The 22,172-nt window shown below is 36.4% G+C and overlaps 1 protein-coding gene across 1 annotated transcript in view; it reads left to right on the top strand.

The window, feature by feature from the left end:
• The window catches only part of ARHGAP6 (Rho GTPase activating protein 6), a 640,842-nt gene that overhangs the window by 268,387 nt on the left and 350,283 nt on the right, over positions 1-22,172 (top strand). The gene's annotated exons all lie outside the window — the stretch shown is intronic.

Genomic DNA, 22,172 nt, shown 5'->3' with positions numbered 1-22,172 from the left:
ACTATTAGTACCCCTGGAAATAAATAATACAATGTTCTTCAGCCTTCTCCATAATGGTATGGAAATCTAATAGTTACAATATCAAGCCTCCTGCCATTTGGTTGATGGTATTTATTATTTATTAACTATATAAAAAACAACAACAACAAGAAACTCAACCTCACAGTAAGGTAGGATGGAATAGTGAAAAGGAAACTTGATTTGAAATAAAAAGGCTTAGATTTCAATTCTGTCCCTGCCACTGATGACTTGAGTGACTTTGGACAAATCATTTGACTCTCTAGGTCTCATTTTCATTATGTGTAAGATGAGGGGTTAGATCAGATGATCCCCAAGTTCCCCTGCAACTGTAATTCTGTGATCTAGAGTTGATTTGATATAGTCAAACCTAGTCTTAATGGCCTTCTCCCAACCAAGGGTCTCATATGTGTATGAAGACAATACAAGAGTCATTGCTAAATACCACAAAATTGCCCACTTTATTTGGTTATCATCCAACTATCTTTATTAAGGAAGACTTAATTAACAGAAGGAGATTTACATCCACAAATATATCTATATATGTTTATCTACATAGATAGGTAGATAGATAGATAGAGAGATAGAGATGTAGATATAGATATCTGTCATTGTCATGGAGGATATCTTGAACCAAGTCAAAATGAAGGAGAATTTCTTTATAGAGTATGAGGTTCTTCTGATGTTTCTGTATGCCAATGACATTGTGTATTAAGGCATACGACACTATTGGCCTTCTTCAGTGAGCCCTGCAACCTCTCAAAAGATATTGGTCAAGTTGTGTGTGTGTGTGTGTGTGTGTGTTAATGAAAAGACAAATTATGGATTGCACATTGGATTATGGCATGAAATAGAATGGGTAATCCATTGAGTAAGTCTGTCATTAAATATATGTATGTATAAATATACACATATATGTGTATGTACATATATGTGTATGTTTTATGTGTGTGTATATACACACATATGTAAAGAGGAAGAGAAGATGAATGTCATGGGAAACTGCAACATTTTAAATGTTTCTAAGCTGCTTTATTTTGCCTAGGCCCATATTCTTCACTAATATTTTTCTGAGGGTCAAAAATTAAATTTCACTTCCTTGTTGGATGTTGGCAGTGGGGGGGAAGAGAATGAAGGCACTATCCTAGCCAGCTTCATGAAGGAGGTAGCACTTGATTTCTCTCTTGAAATAAGAAAGAGATTCAAGATGTAGAGAAAGAAAAGGAGGAGAGTCCATTCTGGATGAGATATTTTTCACACCTAGATGGTATAGTAGCTAGAGTGGTAACCTGGGAGGCGGGAAGACCTTATTAGCTGTGTGAGTCATTTAACTGGGCAAGTCATTTAACCTTTCTAAACCTAAGTTTCTTTATCTGTAAGGTGGAGATAATAACAGCACCTACCTCCCATCATTGTTACAAGGATCAAATGAGACAGTATTTGTAAATCGTTTTGCAAACTTTAAAGTCCTATCTAAATGCTACCTATTATTTTTATAATTTGACTAAAGATGTGGAAACAGGAAGAACAAGAATAGAAAGATTAGGTAAGGTAATATGAGGTAGGAAAACCTCATTTAGTCTATCAGTCAATCAACAAGTACATATTAATGTCTACCATGTGCTAGGCACTGGGGCTACCAGAAGCATACATTCTGTTAGAGGAAACAATATGAATAGATACAAATATATACAAGATATAAACTAAGTAAATACAAATAAATATAAAGTCACAGACTTTTAGAGTTGATAGGAACCTCAGAGACATCTAGTCCAACCCATACATGAAAAGAACTCCTCTGAATGCATAACCGAAAAAGTGTGTCCAACCTCTGCTTGAACATCTGTCTCCAATGAGGAAGGAACCATCCTTCTTCAGGCAGCCCCATTCTACTTTTAGATATCTCCACTTCTTAAAAAGTGTTTCCTGATACTGAGCCTAAATTAACCTCTTTGCAACTTCCTCCTGGTAATTTTGGCAGTGAGGCTTCAGAGATTCCAAAACTAATTTGGCCTACCACCCCCTTTAAAAAAATACTCAGCACCCCCCTGGAAAGTTACTTTTTTAAACCCTTTAATTTTTTTTAAAATTTGCATCATTTCAAAAATATATAAATATTTTTGAAATGATGCATCTTAAATTTAATAATTTATTGTAAATTTGTGTTTTTTTCTTACATTGAAATTTTGATGGTGAAATATTGCATCATATAATCATATGGTATTGTATTGCAAACAAGTCATTACATGCACATATTCCTGCTGAATGATGCTGGACTTCCCTACAATGAGCCACAGCTTCACCTGACAACATTTACTCATTAAGACCTGTTGGCGAACTTGACCTCTGATGGGTTATAATTTGCATTTTGCATGTTTATTTGGAAAATAATGTAATCACAATGACTCTAACTGTGTTACACAACAAATGAAACATGTACCAATGGCTTTACAAAATTTTCTTCTCTTCTATTCTTTCCTTATACTTCCACTGCCCCCTTACTTTTATTCAACATCCCCCAATTGCACTGGAGACTACTACTGCCCCCCCCCAATTGTTCCAGCATCCCAGAGTGGGGCAGTATCGACCACTTGGGGAACCTATGCTAGCAGATGACAGCATCAAGAAATGTCTTACATAGGAGGTGCCATATAAGATGAGCTTTCAAAGAAGCTAAGGAGAGAGTCCATTCCAGGCCTGGGGGATGTCTTGTACAAAAAAAGAGAGATGGTAAATGGAATGTTGTGTGTGAGGAACAGCAAAAAGACCAATTTAGTTGGACCAAAGAGTATGTGGAGAGAAAAAGTGTATAATGAGCTGGAAAGGTGGGTTGGAGCCATGTTGGGAAGGACTTTAAAGTTCAAACAATGGAGTTGATATTTGATACTATAAGCAATAGGACACCACTAAAGCTTGTTGAGCAGAAATGTGTCCTTGATTCTTCTTGTTAAACTAAAGCAGGAATTTTTAACCTGAGAGCTATGAACTTAAGAAATATGTGTGTATGACCTATATATATGTGTATATATATATTACATGAAGTAGAATGGATAATCCATTGAATAAATCTGTCAGCAATTATATATGTATGTATGTATATGTGTATATGTATATATGTATGTGTATACACACATATGTATGTGTGTGTGTATAATTGGATTTCAATATAATTTTTTCCTTTGTAATCATATGCATTTTATTTTGTGCATTTAAAAACATTATTCTGAGAAAAGATCTGTATACTTCCCTAGGCTCCTAAAGGGTTCTAAGACACACAAAAAGATTAAGGACCTCTGTTCTAAGTTTTAGAGCCTTCAATGGAAGCAATGGGATTATTATTTTTAAATTTATGGTCAGGCATAGAAGTACCTGGATATCATAAATGATAGAGAATGTTGTTAATAATGAAGGAGAAAGTGGATTTCAAATTTTAATCTCAATTAGATTTATCTTTATTATTTATAGTTCAAAAGGGGATTAAGCTGGTTTTCCTTGATAGCCACACCCAGGTTGTTCAAAAGACAAATTGACATTGTATGCTGTAGCATTTTTTAACGGTAATTTTAATTTATTTTTAGTTTTCAACATTTACTTCCACAAGATTTTGAGTTCCAAATTTTCACCCCATCTCACCCCTCCCCCCACTCCAAGATGGCATGCATTCTAAATACCCCTTCCCCTAGTCTGCCTTCCCTTCTATCTCTCCTTCCATTCTCTTCTCCCCTTCCCCTTCAATTTTCCTGTAGGGCAGGATGGATTTCTGTACCCCATTTCCTGTATTTCTTATTTCCCAGTTGCATGTGAAAACATTTTTTTTAAACATGTGTTTTTAAAACTTTGGGTTCCAAATTTTCTCCCTTCCTCCCTCCCCATCCACCCTCATTGATAAGGCAAGCAACTAAATATACGTTATATAGGTGCAGTTATGCAAAACACTTCCTTAGTAGACATGATGTGAAAAACTAACTCTATTTTCCTTAATCCTGTCCTGCCCATCCATTTATTCTATTCTTTCCTCAGAAGTACTTGCTTCTGATAACTCCCTTTCCCAATCTGCCCTCCTTTCTATCATTTCTCTACTCTCTTGTCCCCTTCCCCCACTATTTTCCTGTAGGGTGAGACAGATTTCCACACCCAATTGAGTATGTATGTTATTCCCTCCTTAAGTCAAATACTATGAGATTAAGATTCACTCATTCCCTCTCACCTTCCCCTGTTTCCCCTCTGCTATAAGAGCCTTTTCTTTTCTGTTTTTTTTTAATGGGATAATTTACCCCATTCTACCTCTCCCCTTCTCCTTCTCCTAGTATATTCCTCTCTCATCCCTTAATTTTATTCTCCAGATATGACCTTTCATTTTCAACTCACCCTGTGCCCCCTATCTATCTATATCTATATATATGTACATATAATTTTTTCCCCTCCAACTACCCTAATACTGACAAAGGTCTCATGAGTTACAAATATCATCTTTCCATGAAGGAATGTAAACAGTTTAACCTTAATAAGTCTCTTATGCTTTTTTCTTTCCTGTTTACCTCTTCATGTTCCACTCGAGTCTTGTATTTGAAAATCAAATTTTCTATTCAACTCTAGTCTTTTCATCAAGAGTGCTTGAAAGTCCTCTATTTCACTGAATGACCATTTTTCCCCCTGCAGGATTGTACTCAGCTTTGCTGGGTAGGTGATTCTTGGTTGTAATCCTATCTCCTTTGCTCTCTGGAATATTATATTCCATGCCCTGCAGTCCCTTAATATAGAAGCAGCTAAATCTTGTGTTACCCTGATTATGTTTCCACAGTACTTGAAATGTTTCTTTCTGGCTACTTGTAATATTTTCTCCTTGACCTGGGAACTCTGGAATTTGGCTACAATATTCCTAGGAGTTTTCCTTTGGGATCTCTTTCAGGAGGAGATCGGGGGATTCTTTCCATTTCTATTTTGCCCTCTGGTTCTAAAATGTCAGGGCAGTTTTCCTTGATCATTTCTTGAAAGATGATGTCTAGGCTCTTATTTTTTTATTGTCGCTTTCAGATAGTCCAATAATTTTTAAATTCTCTCTCTAGGATCTATTTTCCAGGTCAGTTGTTTTTCTGATGAGATATTTCACATTGTTTTCTAATTTTTCATTCTTTTGGATTTGTTTTACAGTGTTTTGATTTCTCATAAAGTCACTAGCTTCCAATTGCTCTATTCTAATTTTTAAGGAAGTATTTTCTTCAGTAATCCTTTGGACTTCCTTTTCCATTTGGCCAATTTTGCTTTTCAGGGCTTTCTCATTGGCTCTTTGGACCTCTTTTGCCATTTGGGTTAAGCTATTTTTTAAGATGTTATTTTCTTCAGTATTTTTTTGGGTCTCCTTTAGCAAGCTGTTGACTTGTTTTTCATGATTTTTTTGCATCATTCTCAGTTTTTCCTCTACTTCTCTTACTTGCTTCTCAAAATCCCTTTTGAGCTCTTCCAAGGCCTGGGATTGGTTCATATTTTTCTTGGAGGCCTTGGATGTAGGAGCTTTGGCTTTGTTGTCTTCTTCTGGTTGTATGTTTTGATCTTCTTTGTCACCAAAGTAAGATAATATAGTCTGACACTTTGTGCTGCTTATTCATGATCCCAACCAATTACTTGAGTTTTAAACTCTTTGTTAAGGTAAGATTCTGTTTCCAATGTGGAGAATGTACTGTCCCAAGCTTTGGGGGTTTGTACGGCTGTTTTCAGAGATACTTCTAGGGACCTGTAAACTTTCAGTTCTTCCAAGGTAGTATGATTAGAGCGAGGTGTTTCCTCTCCACAGCCACAACAAGCTCCACTGCACCAGTGCTCCTCCTCGCCCCAGGACCGCCCCTCAGAACTGTGACCCAGATCCAAGCACCGGTAAAGCAAGAGATTCCTGCCTCAGCACTGGGAAAGACATTCCTGCAATCCCACTCTGATCAGCCACTTGATTACCCCTCAGTCTGTGGGCCAGAAGCTCAGGAAACAGCCGCGGCCCCAGGCTGTGCTCAAGACTTGTGGCTGAGACCTAGCTCCTCTTTCACCACAGTCACAGACTTTTCCCACTGACCTTCTAAGTTGTCTTTGGTGTTCAGGGGTTGAGAAGTCTGGAAACCACTACAGCTGCCTGCAATTCAGTCCTCTGGGGCCTGCTCCAGGGTCTCTTCAGCCTGCACACCCATGCCGCCCTGTGCTCCTCTCCCCACCTAGTGCGATAGACCTTTCTGATCAACCATCCAGCTTGTCTTTGGCTGGAAATTTGTTTCACTCTGTCTTTTTGTGGGTTCTGCTGCTTTAGACTTTGTTTAGAGCTATATTTTTAGGTATTTGGAGGGCTTTGGGAGAGAGCTCAAGACAGTCATTGCTTTCCCTCCACTATCTTGGCTCCGCCCCTTGTTCTTCCTATGCTGTAGCATTTTAAAATGAGTATAAGGTTAGTTCTACAAAACTATGTGGGAACAATAATATTGTAAACACATGTTACTGTTGTATTACTGTGAAACTACATAATAAAGTGAACCTAAATGTATTCATTCTTCAAAGTATTAGAAAATCAAGCTAAGTTATTGTTTTAATATAATAGAAAAAATGAGTTAGACATGTAGAAAATCTGCCTTATTCATAACTAGAATCTCTAGAATCACCTAATCTTAGACCTAGACTTTTAACCACAAGCAGAAATACTGTCTTTAAACCTTATCTTCCTGGCTGACCATGGGGCATCTTCTTACATCCCAGAATAATTATTATCTTCAAGACACAATTATTAAGTGTCTCTTATGCATATGGCATTATATTAGTTGCTTAGGATGCAAAAGCATTTGAAATACAGTCCCCATCTTGGCCTTGGCTTGTAATATATAAAGAAAGTAACTATACATACAATACTAAAAATTGTGCTAGCTAGCTTGTGATCAGTGCCAAATGAGTAGTATAGACAATATGAAAAGAAGGAATTCAGAGGGAAAAAAAACATCTTTAAGGCCTGCAGTTGTTGGAGAAAGGCCGGTCAGACTTGAGGTGAGTCTTGAAGAAAGAGTAAAAATTAGACAGATGGAGAGTATGAGTGAAAGACCAATAGTAATAGATTGTGCAAATTAACAGAGGCAACAGCAACAACATTTATTAAGCACTCACTATATGCCAGGAACTATGCTGAGCATTGGGACTGCAAGCAGGAAGAAAAGGGGTGTGGGGATGGAAGTATCTGGCCTACAGCATTTTAGAGAAAGTCTAGGAGAGTCAGGAATATAACCTGAAGAGGAATGAAGACATGGCTTGCCTGGGGATCATCCTTAACACGGATGTACTTCAAGGAACCAGCCAATCAGAGCTGAAGAGGCAGAGGCTACTTCTAAAGGTGATGACAAGAGGTGGAGTGAGCTTTCCCAGGTTAAGAGGTTTCTGAGACATGGTAAAGAATTTTGGAAAAAGGAATGAAAGAAGGAATGAACTCTGTGTGTGTTTGTGTGTGGGCAATGAATAGACAATTTTAACTAAAAGGGTAACTGTGAAGGAGTTGGAGATAATAAAGTATAGAAATGTTAGGGCGGACTATTGAGGGCCCTAAATACCAGACAAAAAGTTTGGATTTATGGGATTCTGTTCATTGTTTTCAGTAAGGTAGTAATGTGTGTAAAGCAGCACTCGATGATGACTAATTTGACAGACTGATTGGAGGAAAGAGAGAGATTAAAGGGAAATTCATTAGAATCCTATTGTAAAAAAATTAAGATATGAAGTGATAAAAAGGGACTGAGAGTGCTACTAGTGACAAAGGAAAGAACAGTAGGGATGCTAAAGGTATTATTTAGGCAGGTGACTGTAATTAAGTTGAGCTGTAGAAGGAAGAGCTATGGATGACTGATGTTTGGTGTCTCAGAAATGAGGAAGTCTAAAGCAGGATCTGGGGTAGGGTACACTAATCAATCACTCAATAAACATTTATTAAGTACCTATGATGTACCTAGCACTATGCTAAGCATACAAAAAAAAAGGCAAAAGAAAGTACCTGCCCTCAAGGAGTTTATAATCTAATGGCAGAGACAACATGCAAATACATGTATATGTGTGTGTGTGTATGTATGTATACACACACACAGAGCAAGCTATATACAAGACAAATCAGAAATAATTAACAGAGGGAAGGAACTAGAATTAAGAGGAGCTGGGGAAGGCTTCCTGTAGAAGGTCAGATTTTAGATGGGAAATATACAGCGCCTGGCATATGGTAAGCACTTAATAAATACTTGTTGACTGACTGAGTTTGAGGAAAATAGTGGGTCAAATATCTGGAGAAAAATATCCAGCAGGCAATTGGAAATGTGTGAATGAAACTCAAAAGGGAGCTTAGGACTAAGGAACAACCATGAGAGTCACTAGCAGAGGTATTATAGTTAAACCATGGGACTATCCAGCCAGTCACTCAAGATGCATTTATTCATTGCTTACTTTGTGCCAGGCATTGTGTTAAGCACTGTGTTAAGTTAGGAAGACAAGGTCCCTGCCTTCAAGGAGATTACATTCTAATGGAAGAAAAATGTGGATTCTATTTCTGCAATTGAGAGTATATAGAACAAGAAGAGCAGGGGACTGAGGATTCAGTCATTTATTATACCCTCATTTAAACAAAACAAAACAAAAAACCAGAAAGAAAGAAGAACCAGTGAAGGAAACTCTGAAGGAAATGCCTGAGAGATAGAAGGAGAATCAGAAGAGTATAGCATTATAGAAAAGTTATGAGAAAAGCTTTCTGTATTGGCTTTATGACTGCCATTGTTTCTTTAAGATAGCTAGTCCATAAGCTAGAACTTGTAGAATTTATCCAAGGCACCAAATTTTAGCTCAGACAATTAATTGGCTAGTAATGAGAGCATTTCTGGATCAGCTTTATTACCTCTATTTATTTAAGATGAAAATGTCATATAATCAGCTATAGATCTGGTACCAATGGTTAGTTCATAAATTCCAGCTTTATCCTTGATGTTTACTGCCCAGCTTATAATGTTACATTATGCAGATCATCCTCCTTCTCCCCTTCTGATATCTGTTCTTTGATTTGTAAATCTTTACCTAGCATTTGGCCCTCTGTAAAATTCCATGTGTCTGTCCTACTAATGTAACTAAAACATAAGATTGCTGAAAATGGCTGCTAAGGGCCCATTGGTTTTTGTGTTCATGGGTCTATGCTCCAAACATATAATAAATTGATTATTTAAATGTCTCTGCATGCTGATAAGTATGATAGGCAGGAGTACCTATCAATGACTCCTTGGACAAGATTTTAAGACAGAAGCCAAGAGAGAAAAGTTTCAAGAAAGAAGAGATCATTTGTAGTGACAAAAATTTTAAAGACAGATAAAGGAAAACAAAGACAGAGGGTCATTAGACATACTAATGAAGTTATTCATGACTTTCAAGGACATGAATAGTCTTAGTAAGGATAGGAGGTAGACAAGAGTTTCAAGAGTAAACACGCCTTGAAAGTCATAAATGTCTACAATTCTTTTGGGATCTGCCAGTGAAAAAAGTGAGAGAAGAGTATATCTTGAAGTGCAAGGGATGGTTTGATGTTTGTTTATTTGTTTGTTTTAATTAGAATAGGGGAGGTCTGTGCATTGTTGTGAACCTTGGGAGAGAGAGAGATTGACAATGCAAGATAGAATATATACACTTAATGGAGCAAAGTCCTTGATACGGCTGGGAGGGAAAGAATCAATGGTTTATAGGTGGGGAGACTAGTCTTAGAAAGGAGGACAGACGTTTAGTTCAATTCAATTTCCCTTGGAAAAAGTAAGCTTAACAGATGGGCTAGGAAACTGAAAGATTTATACATAAATTTTCACAGAGAGAGAGTGCCATAAAGAAGCATTTTTGGAGGATGGGAACTAAAACCTTTTAATGTGTTTAGCATGACAATGTTATTAAACACAAAATAAAAATGAAAATCATCTGGATATATCCTAACATCTCAGCTAAGTATTTAAAGAAGGGGAAAAACACTAATGCAGGGGGAAAAAAACACCAAGGTTTCCTTTTATAGTTAAGCCAATATATAGTTGCATTTAGAATCCATACATTATTGCAGGGGAGGCAGCATGGCAGAGTAGATAGACAGCTGGCCTCAGAGCCAGGAAGAACTGAGTTTGATGTCTGTCTATGCCATGTAGGAGCAGATGATTTAATTTTTCAATGCTTTAGTTCTCTAAAAAAGCAAGAGTGGAAACAAACATTTATTAACCTCATCTTATGAGTCAGGCACTGTGTTTTAACACTTTACAAATATTATATCATTTGAGCCTCACAACAACTGTGGGAGGTAGGTGCTATTATTATGCCCATTTTACAGTTGAGGCAAATAGCTATGAAGTGACTTACCCAGGGTCACATAGCTAGTAAGTGTTTGAACTCAGATCTTCCTGACTCTAGTTCCATCTCTCTATTGACTGACTGTACCACCTAGTTGTTTTAAGATGAATTGCAAGGAAGGGATCAATTTGAATTGATAGAGGAAGTTTCTCACTGATTGTTACATCAATGAAATCAAAGATCTAGCTGGTCCTTATCTTTATCCCCTATATTATTATAGATGTCAACACCAAAGGGTGCTATGCTCAGAGTCACTACTTGGTTCAATAAATGATGATCATAAAAAATGATGAAATTGGAAAATAGTAAGCCTGGTCCTTCATTTATGAATTATGTTTGGATTATACATCCAGGAATGAATGGAACAAATCTGGTACTTTCATCCTTTTTTCCCCCCATAAGACAGAGAATGTCTACTCAGACTGTGTCGGGCAGACTAGGTGGTCTCCATTCACAAGTAGCCCAGGGCTAGGACAGGAAAGCTGTATGTGAAAACTGAGATAAATTAATCAAGCAAATCGATTTCATGGTAGTTATGCTATCTTACCATTAGAGAAAGTAGAGGTTGTGATGACAGCTGATTATGTGAAATATGGTGACTGTAAGAAGTTGGTTTGGAAAGAGAATTTTTTTTTTCTGCTTAGTCTTAACTTTTTGAAGTTGTAAAGAGGCGTTGGAGACTAAGAGAACAGTTTGTATACACAATGTTGTCTGCCTCAATTGCTCTCTACCTCTGGCTGAATTCCTAAACCTCATGTGGTATTTTTGTTGAAACTATAGTTCTGTTAGATATGTGCACTTCATATATAAGAAAATTAGTTTTAGAGTTCATCAAAAGCAAATCTACGTGTCGAGACAAAATAAGGATTCCAAACCCCCTTTTGAGGTGAGAGAAATATCCATAACCCTTTCAGGAGTTCTTTAAATCTTCTCTGATATTTGTCATAATCTTAGTTATGAGTTCTTAAGTATATAAAAATACTGTGTGGGAATAAATGACAAACACCAGTAAAATGTAATGAATGGTAAAGACAAAGAATGACCTTGTAGTAAAAACAAGAACAAACAAAAAATTCATTAGAATGCACCTTGGATTTTAAAAACTTTAAAACTCAAGGCAAAATTTCAGTCAAATCAATCAAATAACAGGCATTTATACTATATGCCAAACACTGCGCTAACGATTGGGATTACGAAGACAAATATAAAGAGTGTTCGACCTCAAGTAGTTTATATTCAATCAGAGTTTACATTCAAATCTATCTAGCACTTTGTTTTTTCTGCATATCTGGCAATAACTTTAAATGCTGTTTCTAAATATATCTGATTTTTAAAGCAATTGCAATATGAATCAATTCCATGTATAGATGTTTTATATATGCATTGATAAATATATATGAAAAGTATATGTATGTACATATATGTAATACATGTCTAATTTTAACAAAAATGTATCCACCAAAAGAAACCAAGTGGTGACTAGAGAGTTTAATTAATCATAAGAATGTAGTTTGTCATTTTTTGAATCTGGGAAGATTTATATTTCCCTCATGCAACTTTCCAAATCTGGCAGAATGTCTCCAAGGAATATTTTTAAAAACCATTTAAACTTTATTTTGAGAGAAAACACTGAAGATAGTATGACTAACACTTCTGTGGAAGCTATTATCTTGAGCATAGCCATGGGACACCTTCTACAGAGAACTTCAGTCCTTTCATATAATTTACATAGTATATAACACTTCCCTCTCAGGACCTATTTTGCCAATTAACTTCCTGTTTATTCCTATCAAATGGTGGAGAAAAATGGTATGGGCCATTGAGTCCTTGGAACAAGGCTCAATTTCCAAGTTCCTATCATCAGAAATATTAATAGTCTTATTTTGTACTCTGAATCGCTGGAGGTAACATGTAATATTAAGTAACTGCATTTCATAGAATCATAGAAATTCAGAGTTGGAGAGAAGCTCATTGGTCATTTAGTCCAATCTTTATCTGAACAGGGATTCCCTCTATCTTAAAAAAAAAAAGATGAAAGCAGCATTGAAGATTTTGCTCATTGAACTGAGCTGGTTTATTCATAACACCTAATAACTTTCCCTTTTCCTACAATATGTCTCCATATCATTCAACTTGCATTTGAACATCTCCAATCATAGCAAATTAATTACTTCCCAAGATACTTTTGGACATTTTTAATCACCAATAAAAATTTTCTTTAGTGCCCAAATCTTCGTCTCTGTAGCATTTATCCATTGGTCATAGCTCTGCCCTCCAAAGCTAACCAGCACAAGAATAATGATATACATGAAGACAGATATTCAAATGAACAAATCTTTATTAAGTACCTACTAGGGGCAGCATGGTGGATAGTGAATAAAGTGCTGGACCTGGAGTGTCAGAAAGACTCATCTTCCTGAGTTCAAATCTGGCCTCAGACATGTACTAGCTGGGTGATTCTGGATAAGTCACTTAACCCTGTTTGCCTCAGGTTCCTCCTCTCTAAAATGAGCTGGAAAAGGAAATGGCTAATCATTCCACTATCTTTGCCAAGAAAAATCCCAAAATGAGATCATGAAAAGTTAGAAACAATTGCAAATGACTGAACAACAACAACATGTGAAAGGAGCCATACTAGATGCTGGGAATACAAAGCCAAAAATAAAATCATCTAGCACTCGAGCGATTTACCTTCTACTGTGGGGAGGGTATAAAGTGGAAGGAACAGCATGTACATGGATATGCAGAAATAAAATATTTACGCTGTAAATACAAAGTAATTTCAGAAAGAACATAGCATTCCAACTGGGGAAAGACTTTTCCCAGTTCATATGGAGAAGGTAATATTTAAGCTCTACCTTGAAGGAAGACAGATTCTAAGAGGAGAGAGAGCCTAGTTTATGGAGGACTCTAAATGTCAGGTTGAGGATTTTTTTTTTTTATTTTATTGAACAGGCAAAAGTGGAGCCATTGAAAATCTTTGTTTTAGTGACATCAGTTTGGTAGCTAAGCAGAACTGCATGTCCCTTCCCCCCAATTCATCTCTTCTAAAGTTTAAGTATCTACTGTTATTTTAGTTTATCCTCATATCCTATGGTCTCAAGTGCCCACGTCATCCTGGTCACCCTCTTCAGGATGTACTTCAGCTTGTCAATGTCTTTTAAAAAATGTCAAGCCCAGGAATGAGCAGAGTATTACAGATGTGAAGGCAGTATATCGTTTGGAACACATTTAACAGTTTGTTTGATAGCAATGGACTTTAGAAAGGATGTGTACTATATATTTATCATTCCTTATGACATGCACACCATCTGTCACTAATACTTGACCTTGCTATATTGTCATCTAAATAATTGGTACAGGTACTGATGGAAGTCTCTAATGGATAATCATAGCACTTTTGGTCACATGCTTCTTTCTGCAGCCTGAGGGTTTTTAAAAGAAAAAGATATTAAATGCCTGCTGCTGCCATCTTTTTGATTGCTTTCTTTTGAAAAGCACCAGTATGTGTTTGAATCTATTTCCCCATTTAAGGGAAATGACAGCCATCAGTTTCAGTTCTAATAGTATACTTAAAACAAAAAAAGTGTTTATAAAAATCAACTCCTTTGTTTTGCATATTATGTTTTTTGTAAAACATAGTCCAAGATCATATTTATTTTCTCACTGCCAAGTCATATCATTGACTTATTGAGCCTTAGTTCTCATTAAATTAATTATATCAGGGCTCAACAAACTATTGCCAGAGGGCCAAATACTTCCTGCCTTCAGCCTGCTTTTGTACTTCTGAGAAGTAAGAATTTTTTTAAATGTATATTTTAAATACAATAAAACTTTATTTAAAAATGTAAAAACCATTTTCAGCTTGACTGGATTTGGCCTTTAGGTCCTTAGTCCGTATTTTGCCATATCTTTTTACCCAAGTGGCACTTCAGTGTTTAGAGAAACATCAAAGAATTTCGTAATTCCTAACTGATAAGTATTATAGTATTGATCAGGATTTATTTTGGAAAGTACAGTTCTTAAAATTAATTGTTTGACCTTATGGGAGAATTCTAGGAGAATTTGTTTGTTTGTTTGGGCAAGAGGCTAAAGTATAAACTTGTCTCTGCTATGAGGTAAGTAGATTAATGAATTTGAGAATCAAATTCCATTGTGTGAGTAAGGTTTTCCTCTGTAAGATTTATACAGGAGACCCTGTAGATGACACATAAACTTTCCTTTTTTTTTTAAATTCTAGTTTGTAAAACAGGGCCCTCTGATTTGAGAGCGTTTATAGGATGATCAACGTGTTTACTTTCTCTAGAAGTAGCTTATTTGGCTGAAGGATCTGGCCTAAGCTTTCTAAAGGACTTTACTTAAAAGGAAGGACTTCACAATGTTAACTCTAATGATAAGCGTATCAGTATGAGGAGCATATATCTGACTGGCAGTTCAAGGGGAATGGTTGTTTCAAGAGCAATATCCTACAAAAACAGAATTATAGAATCACAGAATTTTAGAATTGCTGGTATCTTATTCAATTTCAGAATTGTGTTCTTCTTGTTGCTTTTGTCATCTCCAAGATAGGCAGGTGGGATAATGAGAAGAGAGAGCTAGACTGAGTCAAAAAAACCTGAAGTCTGGTCCTGGTTCTGCCACCAGCTAATGAGATGACTCTTAAGAAGACATTTCACTTTTAAGGGTCTCACTTCTATGAGTCAGGTTTCCAGAATCCATATTCCCAATCTCTGAGGAAGTTAATCCACTTTTCCTTGGAACTCTTGCCTTGGGGCTCAGCAGTTGTGATTGGTTACTGAGTGAGTACAAGGTAACCCACTTGACCCATTATATTTAACTGACCCCATACTCTAGAGACCCTTCTTCACCTTCACATCTCAAACAACCATCTGCCTAGGCCATTTTGCCATCTACCTTCCCTCTATAGGTTCTACTCCCATCTCCCCTGCTTTTCACTCTTTTTTCCACGCTTTTCATCTCTTACTCTGGGCACAGTAATCAAGTCAGTAGTACCATTGCTTCTGGAAAGGGCATATAAGTTCCTGTTCTACACATGAACTCACCATCCCTTATCCCTGACTTCCCAGGAAAAAAAGAAGGAAAAACAAAAACAGTTCCCTTCCTTTGCTACCACTTCCCTATGTGTGATAACTTCTATTATAATGTAATCTCCTTGAGATATATCTCTCTGTGTGTCTCTGTCTCTATGTTTCTCCCTATATCTCTGTCTCTGTCTCTGTCTCTCTCTGTCTGTCTGTCTGTCTCTGTCCCTGTAATGATTATCCTCATTAAGAGCTCCCTGTAACAATGAAATTATAAATGATGATGATGAGGGTGATGATGAGGATTAATTAGCATTTATATAACCCTTTAAGATTTCCAAAGCACTTTTGAAATATTATCTCACTTTATCCTCACAATAACACTGGGAATTAGATGCTATTATTATCCCCATTTTACAGATGAGAAACTAAGTCAGATAGATTTTAAGTGATTTGCCCAGGGTCATATGACTTATTAAGCATTGGAGACCAGATTTGAACTCATCTGATTTCAGGTCCAGCACTCTATTCTCTATGCCACCTAGTTGCCTAAAGACAAGACAAATATTCTCCAGAACCTGGCACATCATAAGCATTTGATACGCACTTATTGCATAAATGAATAATTGTCTCACTTTGTGAAGGCACACTTTGTTTCCTCATCACAAGATTACTACTACTACTACTACTTCTGATCATGAGGATTGGGATGAGGATGATGATAGCTAACATTTATATAGTGCCTACTGTGTTCCAGGCTCTGTGTTAAGTGCTTTACAATTATTATCTCATTTGATCCTCACAACAATCCTGGAGATAGGGGCCATTATTCTCCCCATTTTACAGATGAGGAATCTAAGACAAACAGTTCAAGTGACTTGCCCAGAGTCACACAGCTAGTAAGTGACTGAGGCTGGATATGAACTCAGGGCTTCTTGACTCCAGGCCTGGCATTTTGTCCAGTGCATCAACTAGTTTCCCAAGAGAATGTGATTCAACAAAAGAGTACGCAGGGTTCAATCAAATCAAATCAACAAATATTTATTAAGTTCCTACTATTTAGGAATAAACACACATATTGTATGTATGTATGTATGTATGTATGTGTGTATGTGTATATAGATGTATGTGTGTGTATACACACAGAGGAACATGTACATGCACATGTATGTGTGTATGCACACATGCATATATGTATATATGCATAGAAAGATAGATAAGTAGATAGATGTTGTTGGGTTGTTTCAGTTGTGTCTAACTCTCCATAACCCCATTTGGGGTTTTCTTGGTAAAGATACTGGATCAGTTTGCCATTTCTTTCTCAGATCATTTAACAGTTGAAGAAACTGAGGCAAACAGGGTTAAGTGACTTTCCCAGGGTCACACAGCTAACAAGTGTCTGAGATATAAATAGATACATAGTTAGATAGATAGATAGACAGAAGATAATATATACGTGTACATATACATGCATGTATAATATATACATGCACATATACATGCATGTGTATATGTGTATGCACACATATATACAGACAGCACAATACATATACACATGCCTATACATGCATATACATACAAGCATATACATAAACATGCACACACATACACCTACGTATGCATGCACACATACACATATATACATATATACATACATGTATGGACACATAAATATATGTGATGAATAGGGTTCATCGCAGAGAGAGAGATCAGGAAAGGCTTTTGTTGAAGGTAGTCGAGTGCAGGTCTTGGAATCAAAAGGACCTGGGCTAGAATTCTGCATCTTCCATTAGCTGTGTGACCCTGGGCAAATCACCTAGCTTCTGTAAAATGAAGATAATGAGATCTGCAGTACCTGTCTCACAGGGTTGTGAGGCTTAATTGAATAACCTATGCAAATCACTGTGCAAACATTCAAGTGCTCATTCGTAACATCATAGATTTGGAGATAGAAAGGAACTTTGATGGTATCTAAGGTCATATACATCATTTTACATTTGAGGAAACTAAACATGGAGAGATTGTGAGTTGTGCAAAGTCACACTGGTACTTAGTGGAGAAGGCCGGATTTAAACCCAGGTCTTCTGATATCAACTATCTTGATGAAATCACAAATTTGAACAACAATAAAATAGTTAGAGACAGGACAACCTCTAAAAATCTCTAATATCTTCATGATTTTAAATTATTTTTAACCATGTGATCCAGGTGTCCCAGCATGCTATGGAATTAATTTGGAGGGGGTGGGGATAGCAACATATTTCCTTTGAGGGTCCTGGAGTTTTTTAAACAGTGATGTAAAACTACATGGCTATTTTGTAGAATTCCATGGGCTGTATAGAAATTCAGATATTTTTGGAACCTTATGCTTTTCTGTTCTCAGGATACTTTGCTACATAGTGTAATCAGACCCATGTCCATCCGTGTGCAAGTACAGTTAAATTTTGCAGCCAGTGAGACTGAGCAACATTTATACATCTGAAAGCTGGATCAAACTTCCTAAGTCAAAAGAACAGTGAAAACTTCTCTGAGGATGACTGACATTTAGGAAGCACCAGTCCGTGGGAGGAAATGCTTTGCTGAATGGGTTAATAACAGGAAGTAGAGGGCATCTAAGGAACATTTGTTTGTGGTTAGAAATGTATTTGTATTCTGGGCTAATGTGGGGGTGGGGGTGGTAACAACACTTTCTCAGACAAAACGAATCCTAAGTTGCATTTACCTGAGACTCCTAGAAATACCACAAATCTGGTTTCATAAGCTCTGTTTAAGACATATAGATCAACTCAATCCACTTTGGCTATTGAGTTCATCTAAGTGCCCAACTGTCCTATTTATCTGTTACAGTTCGTCTTCATGATATAATCTTCCTAGTCTATAAATGGAACTGGATAATTTAGACCAAAATAGAAAGGAGCATATGGAAACTAATTGCATCTTTTTTTTTCTGTGAGACTTTAAGACCACAAGAGAGTGAAAGCTTCAGTTGGATTAAAATCCTATAAGGGAATATGATGTGTAGATTTTCTCAACAAAATTTGAGATTTTTAGAGGTATTGGTATCATTACCTTTTTAACCTCATTTTGTTCATCTTAAAGATTTTTTTCCCCTTGAAATAGAAATTTAAATTTTCACCACTCCGCCTCAGCCACACAAAGTTCAGAAAAACAACTTGCGAAAAATTTCTAGTGTCAGTGAAATTGGTCAAATGATTGATTTCTTCTGATTTTTGGAAGGGACAAAATTATTTCCTCTATAAAATAAGGAACAGATTATTACTTCATTTTTGCCTCCAAAGCAACTTGAGATCTTAGGAAAATATTGAGGAGACTGCTTCTCCTTTGCTGTCCTTGGAATGCTCTATCAGAGTGTGTTAACCCTGTCTGAAAATGAATCCATGAATCCTGGGGATAGAATCATTGATTTAGAGCAGGAAAAGTCCTCAGAGGTCACCTAGTTCAATTTCCTCATTTACAGATAGACAAATCAATCAGCAAGCATTTATCAGGGGCCTAATATGTGAGGACTCGAACCCAAGACCATACACCTAATAGGAGACAGAACTGTGATTTGAACCCAGGTCTTCTGCCTCCAAATCTGGATAGGATAGGAAGTGAGGGTAGAGATATTGAATATTCAAGACCAGAAAGATTTCTATACTGGAACAGCTTTTTCTTATGAGTTCCTATCATTTAAGTAAGTATAGCTATAACACTTTTTTTTAAACGTAATGTCAGGTAAATGGTTAGACATTTTTGCAAGCAGCTTGAAATCTTTCAGCTGTCATGTGAATCTGCCATGCTTAAACAGTCCAGCCAGAGAATATGGACTTTACTATAAACACTCCAGTTCTCAGGATTCAGCTTGGTGCTTACATTGCATTTGGCTTGTCATCCAGTTGCAAATTGTATACACCACACAACTTCCAAGCTTTCCTTTTGAACTTTTTTTAATGAAGTGAAAGAGAAGGGAAGGAAGGAGAAGAGAGGGGGAACCCTCACCATAAAAGTCAGTTTCTAAACTGTTACCTGAACAATATTTTAATAGTTGTTTTCCTGTTTTTTTTTTAAAGATTGTTCTTCCCTCCAAAGTGTTGCATGTGGAATCAGGCAAGAACTGGGTTTGAACACCACCTTTGAGGCTTATAAACTTTGTAACCAATGGCAAGTCATTTAACCCTGCTAATCTTCATTTTTCTCCTATCTAAAATGGGTACATTATTAAAAACTTTAGTACCAACCTCAGGGTTGTTATGAGAATCAAACGAAATAATGTATGTAAAGTACTTTGTAAATCTTAAGTATATAAATGCCACCTCTTCTTAACAGTATAGTAATGTTACATAATATATATTGTGTATTATATTATAATATGTATGATATATAATATAACAATATAATAATATAGTAATGAGGCGTCTAGATGGCAGTATAGTAAACAGAGCACTGGGCCTGGAGTCAGGAAGACCTGAGTTCAAATTTTGCCTCAGTCATTTACCAGCTGTGAGACCCTGGGCAACTCAATTTCCTGAATCTGTAAAACGAGCTGGAGAAGGAAAAGGCAAATTGCTCCAGTATCTTTGCCAAGAAAAATTCAAACAGGGGTCAGACAAAGAGTCAGACACAACTAAAATCACTAAACAACAACAATGCTACTAATAACAATACTAATAACTGAAATGGAATAAAATTAAAATAGAAATAGAAACGTGGATGGCACTGTAACCTCAGATCTATTATCCAGGCTTTAGGAAGCCTTTGAATTTTAAGGACATGCAAATCTGTTCCCATGTCACATTAGGCTGAAAGCAGATATCTTTTCCATTCAATAGCTCTGTATCACATCCATCTATTCTCTCTTTTCCCTCTTTATTGTAAGATATTTAGATAGCCACCTCTTTGGAATAGTAGCTATAGACTAACCTCCTTATTTCATGATGATTATAGTATACCTTAAAATTTTAAATATCCTACCTGGAATGGGATAAGTTCTCTGCTTTTGGTATAGAAATACTACTGTGACATGCATAAACATTCTGTTGGAAAATTTTAAAGCATTTTTAGAAATTTGAATTTTCAGAGTACTAAAAAAGAGATCATGCCAGATATACATAAATTATTTCTTGGAAAGGCCTGTGCAATAAGAGGAAATTAGAGGACCACACTTTTAATCTAATCCAATTTCCTGCCTTAATATAAGACTATTCACTTGTGGATGGGTAGCCCTTTTCCATTAATATACATTAACAAAGCATAAATTAGTTTATTAGGTGAACTAGTTGCCTCTCTAGAAAGCTGAGGAAGGGAGGCCTTACACAAAGATTATCTTGTGTTCTCTCCATACTCTCTTTTGAATCGCTCTAGCTAGATTGCACACTGGGTAAAAAGCCAGGCCTAGACTCAGGAAGACTCATCTTCCTGAGTTAAAATCCAGCTCCTTACTAGCTATGTGACCCTGAGCAAATCACTTAATTACTTTTGCTTCAGTTCCTTATTGGTAAAATGAGCTGGAAAAGGAAATGGCAAACCATTCCAATATCTTTCTCCAGAAAATTCCAAATAGAGTCATGAAGAGTTGGACATGACTGAGACAACTGAATAACAAATTCAATCTAGTTAAACACTCTTCCTCAAATGTTTAACTTCAAGTGGAGAAGATTCCACAGCCCATAGTTATTTTTCTAGAGTTTACTTGCCTTGACTTTCATAGATATTTTCCTAATACTGTTAGAATTTATTATAGCTCTCTATTATTCAGAGATTGATTCTTTCCATATTTTGCATATATAAATGTTGCATCACCTGGTATCCTTTCAATTAGAAATGGCTATTAACTAGAACTTCTGTGTTTCACGAGTATAATGATAATTGGTTTTCATAATGAAAACTTGAAGCAGAGCCATAAGTAAATGCATACATGATGTGGTTTGATAAACATTGGGAAGATCTCAACTCCAAAATATCTCCCTGAACTGCTCACATCAAGGTGTTAGATGGGATGATATAATAACTCAATTCATGCCCTCAAGGAATTTATAATCTCATAGGGCAAGGATAGCAATGTCTGATGGTTAGTTGAATGTAATAAGGTCAAAGGCATTCTGGGATATGTTAAGAGAGAGAGGTCATGTTCAATTAGGGAGATTACGGAAGGTGTAATAGAAGTCATGGCACCCCATATAGTCCTTGAAAGAAAAAAACAATGTTATAGACAGTTATAGCTAGGCATGTGCTGAAGACATCACCTACCATTCTTTCATTATTAAATTTGTGGCATAAGTATTTACACCTCAGAAATAAGCAATTGCTATAAATCAGGGCTTGAGTTATTGTTTTGTTGATCATTTAGACTTCAGAAAATATTAGTAACGTAGAACAGACTTAAAAAGTGTGTTTGTATTTTTCATTCAGAAAACCTGATTGTTAAACATTTACAGCTCACCCTTTTATTGATCTATAAATATTGCTTGAGCTCAGCAGGAGTGTAGTAAAAGGCTCAGAGAACGAAGTCAACACCATACTGAAAGACTGGTGACTATTTTTGTTGCTGTTGTGTTGTTGAGTTGTGTCTGACTCTTTGTGACTCCATTAACCATAGCACAGCAGGCCCTTCTATCCTCTGTTACCTCCTTCCAAGTTCATGTTCACTGTTTCCATGACACTATGTATCTATCTCACCCTTTGTTGTTCTCTTTTCGTTTTGCCTTCAATCTTTCCCAATTTCCAATGAGTCCCATCTTTTCATTATGTGGC

The sequence above is a fragment of the Vombatus ursinus genome, unplaced genomic scaffold (assembly GCF_900497805.2).
Source record: "Vombatus ursinus unplaced genomic scaffold, bare-nosed wombat genome assembly UNPS02014814.1, whole genome shotgun sequence".
NCBI classification, from domain to species: Eukaryota; Metazoa; Chordata; class Mammalia; order Diprotodontia; family Vombatidae; genus Vombatus; species Vombatus ursinus.
Note: the sequence above shows the minus strand (reverse complement) of the source record. Positions and strands in the feature narration are given on the sequence as shown.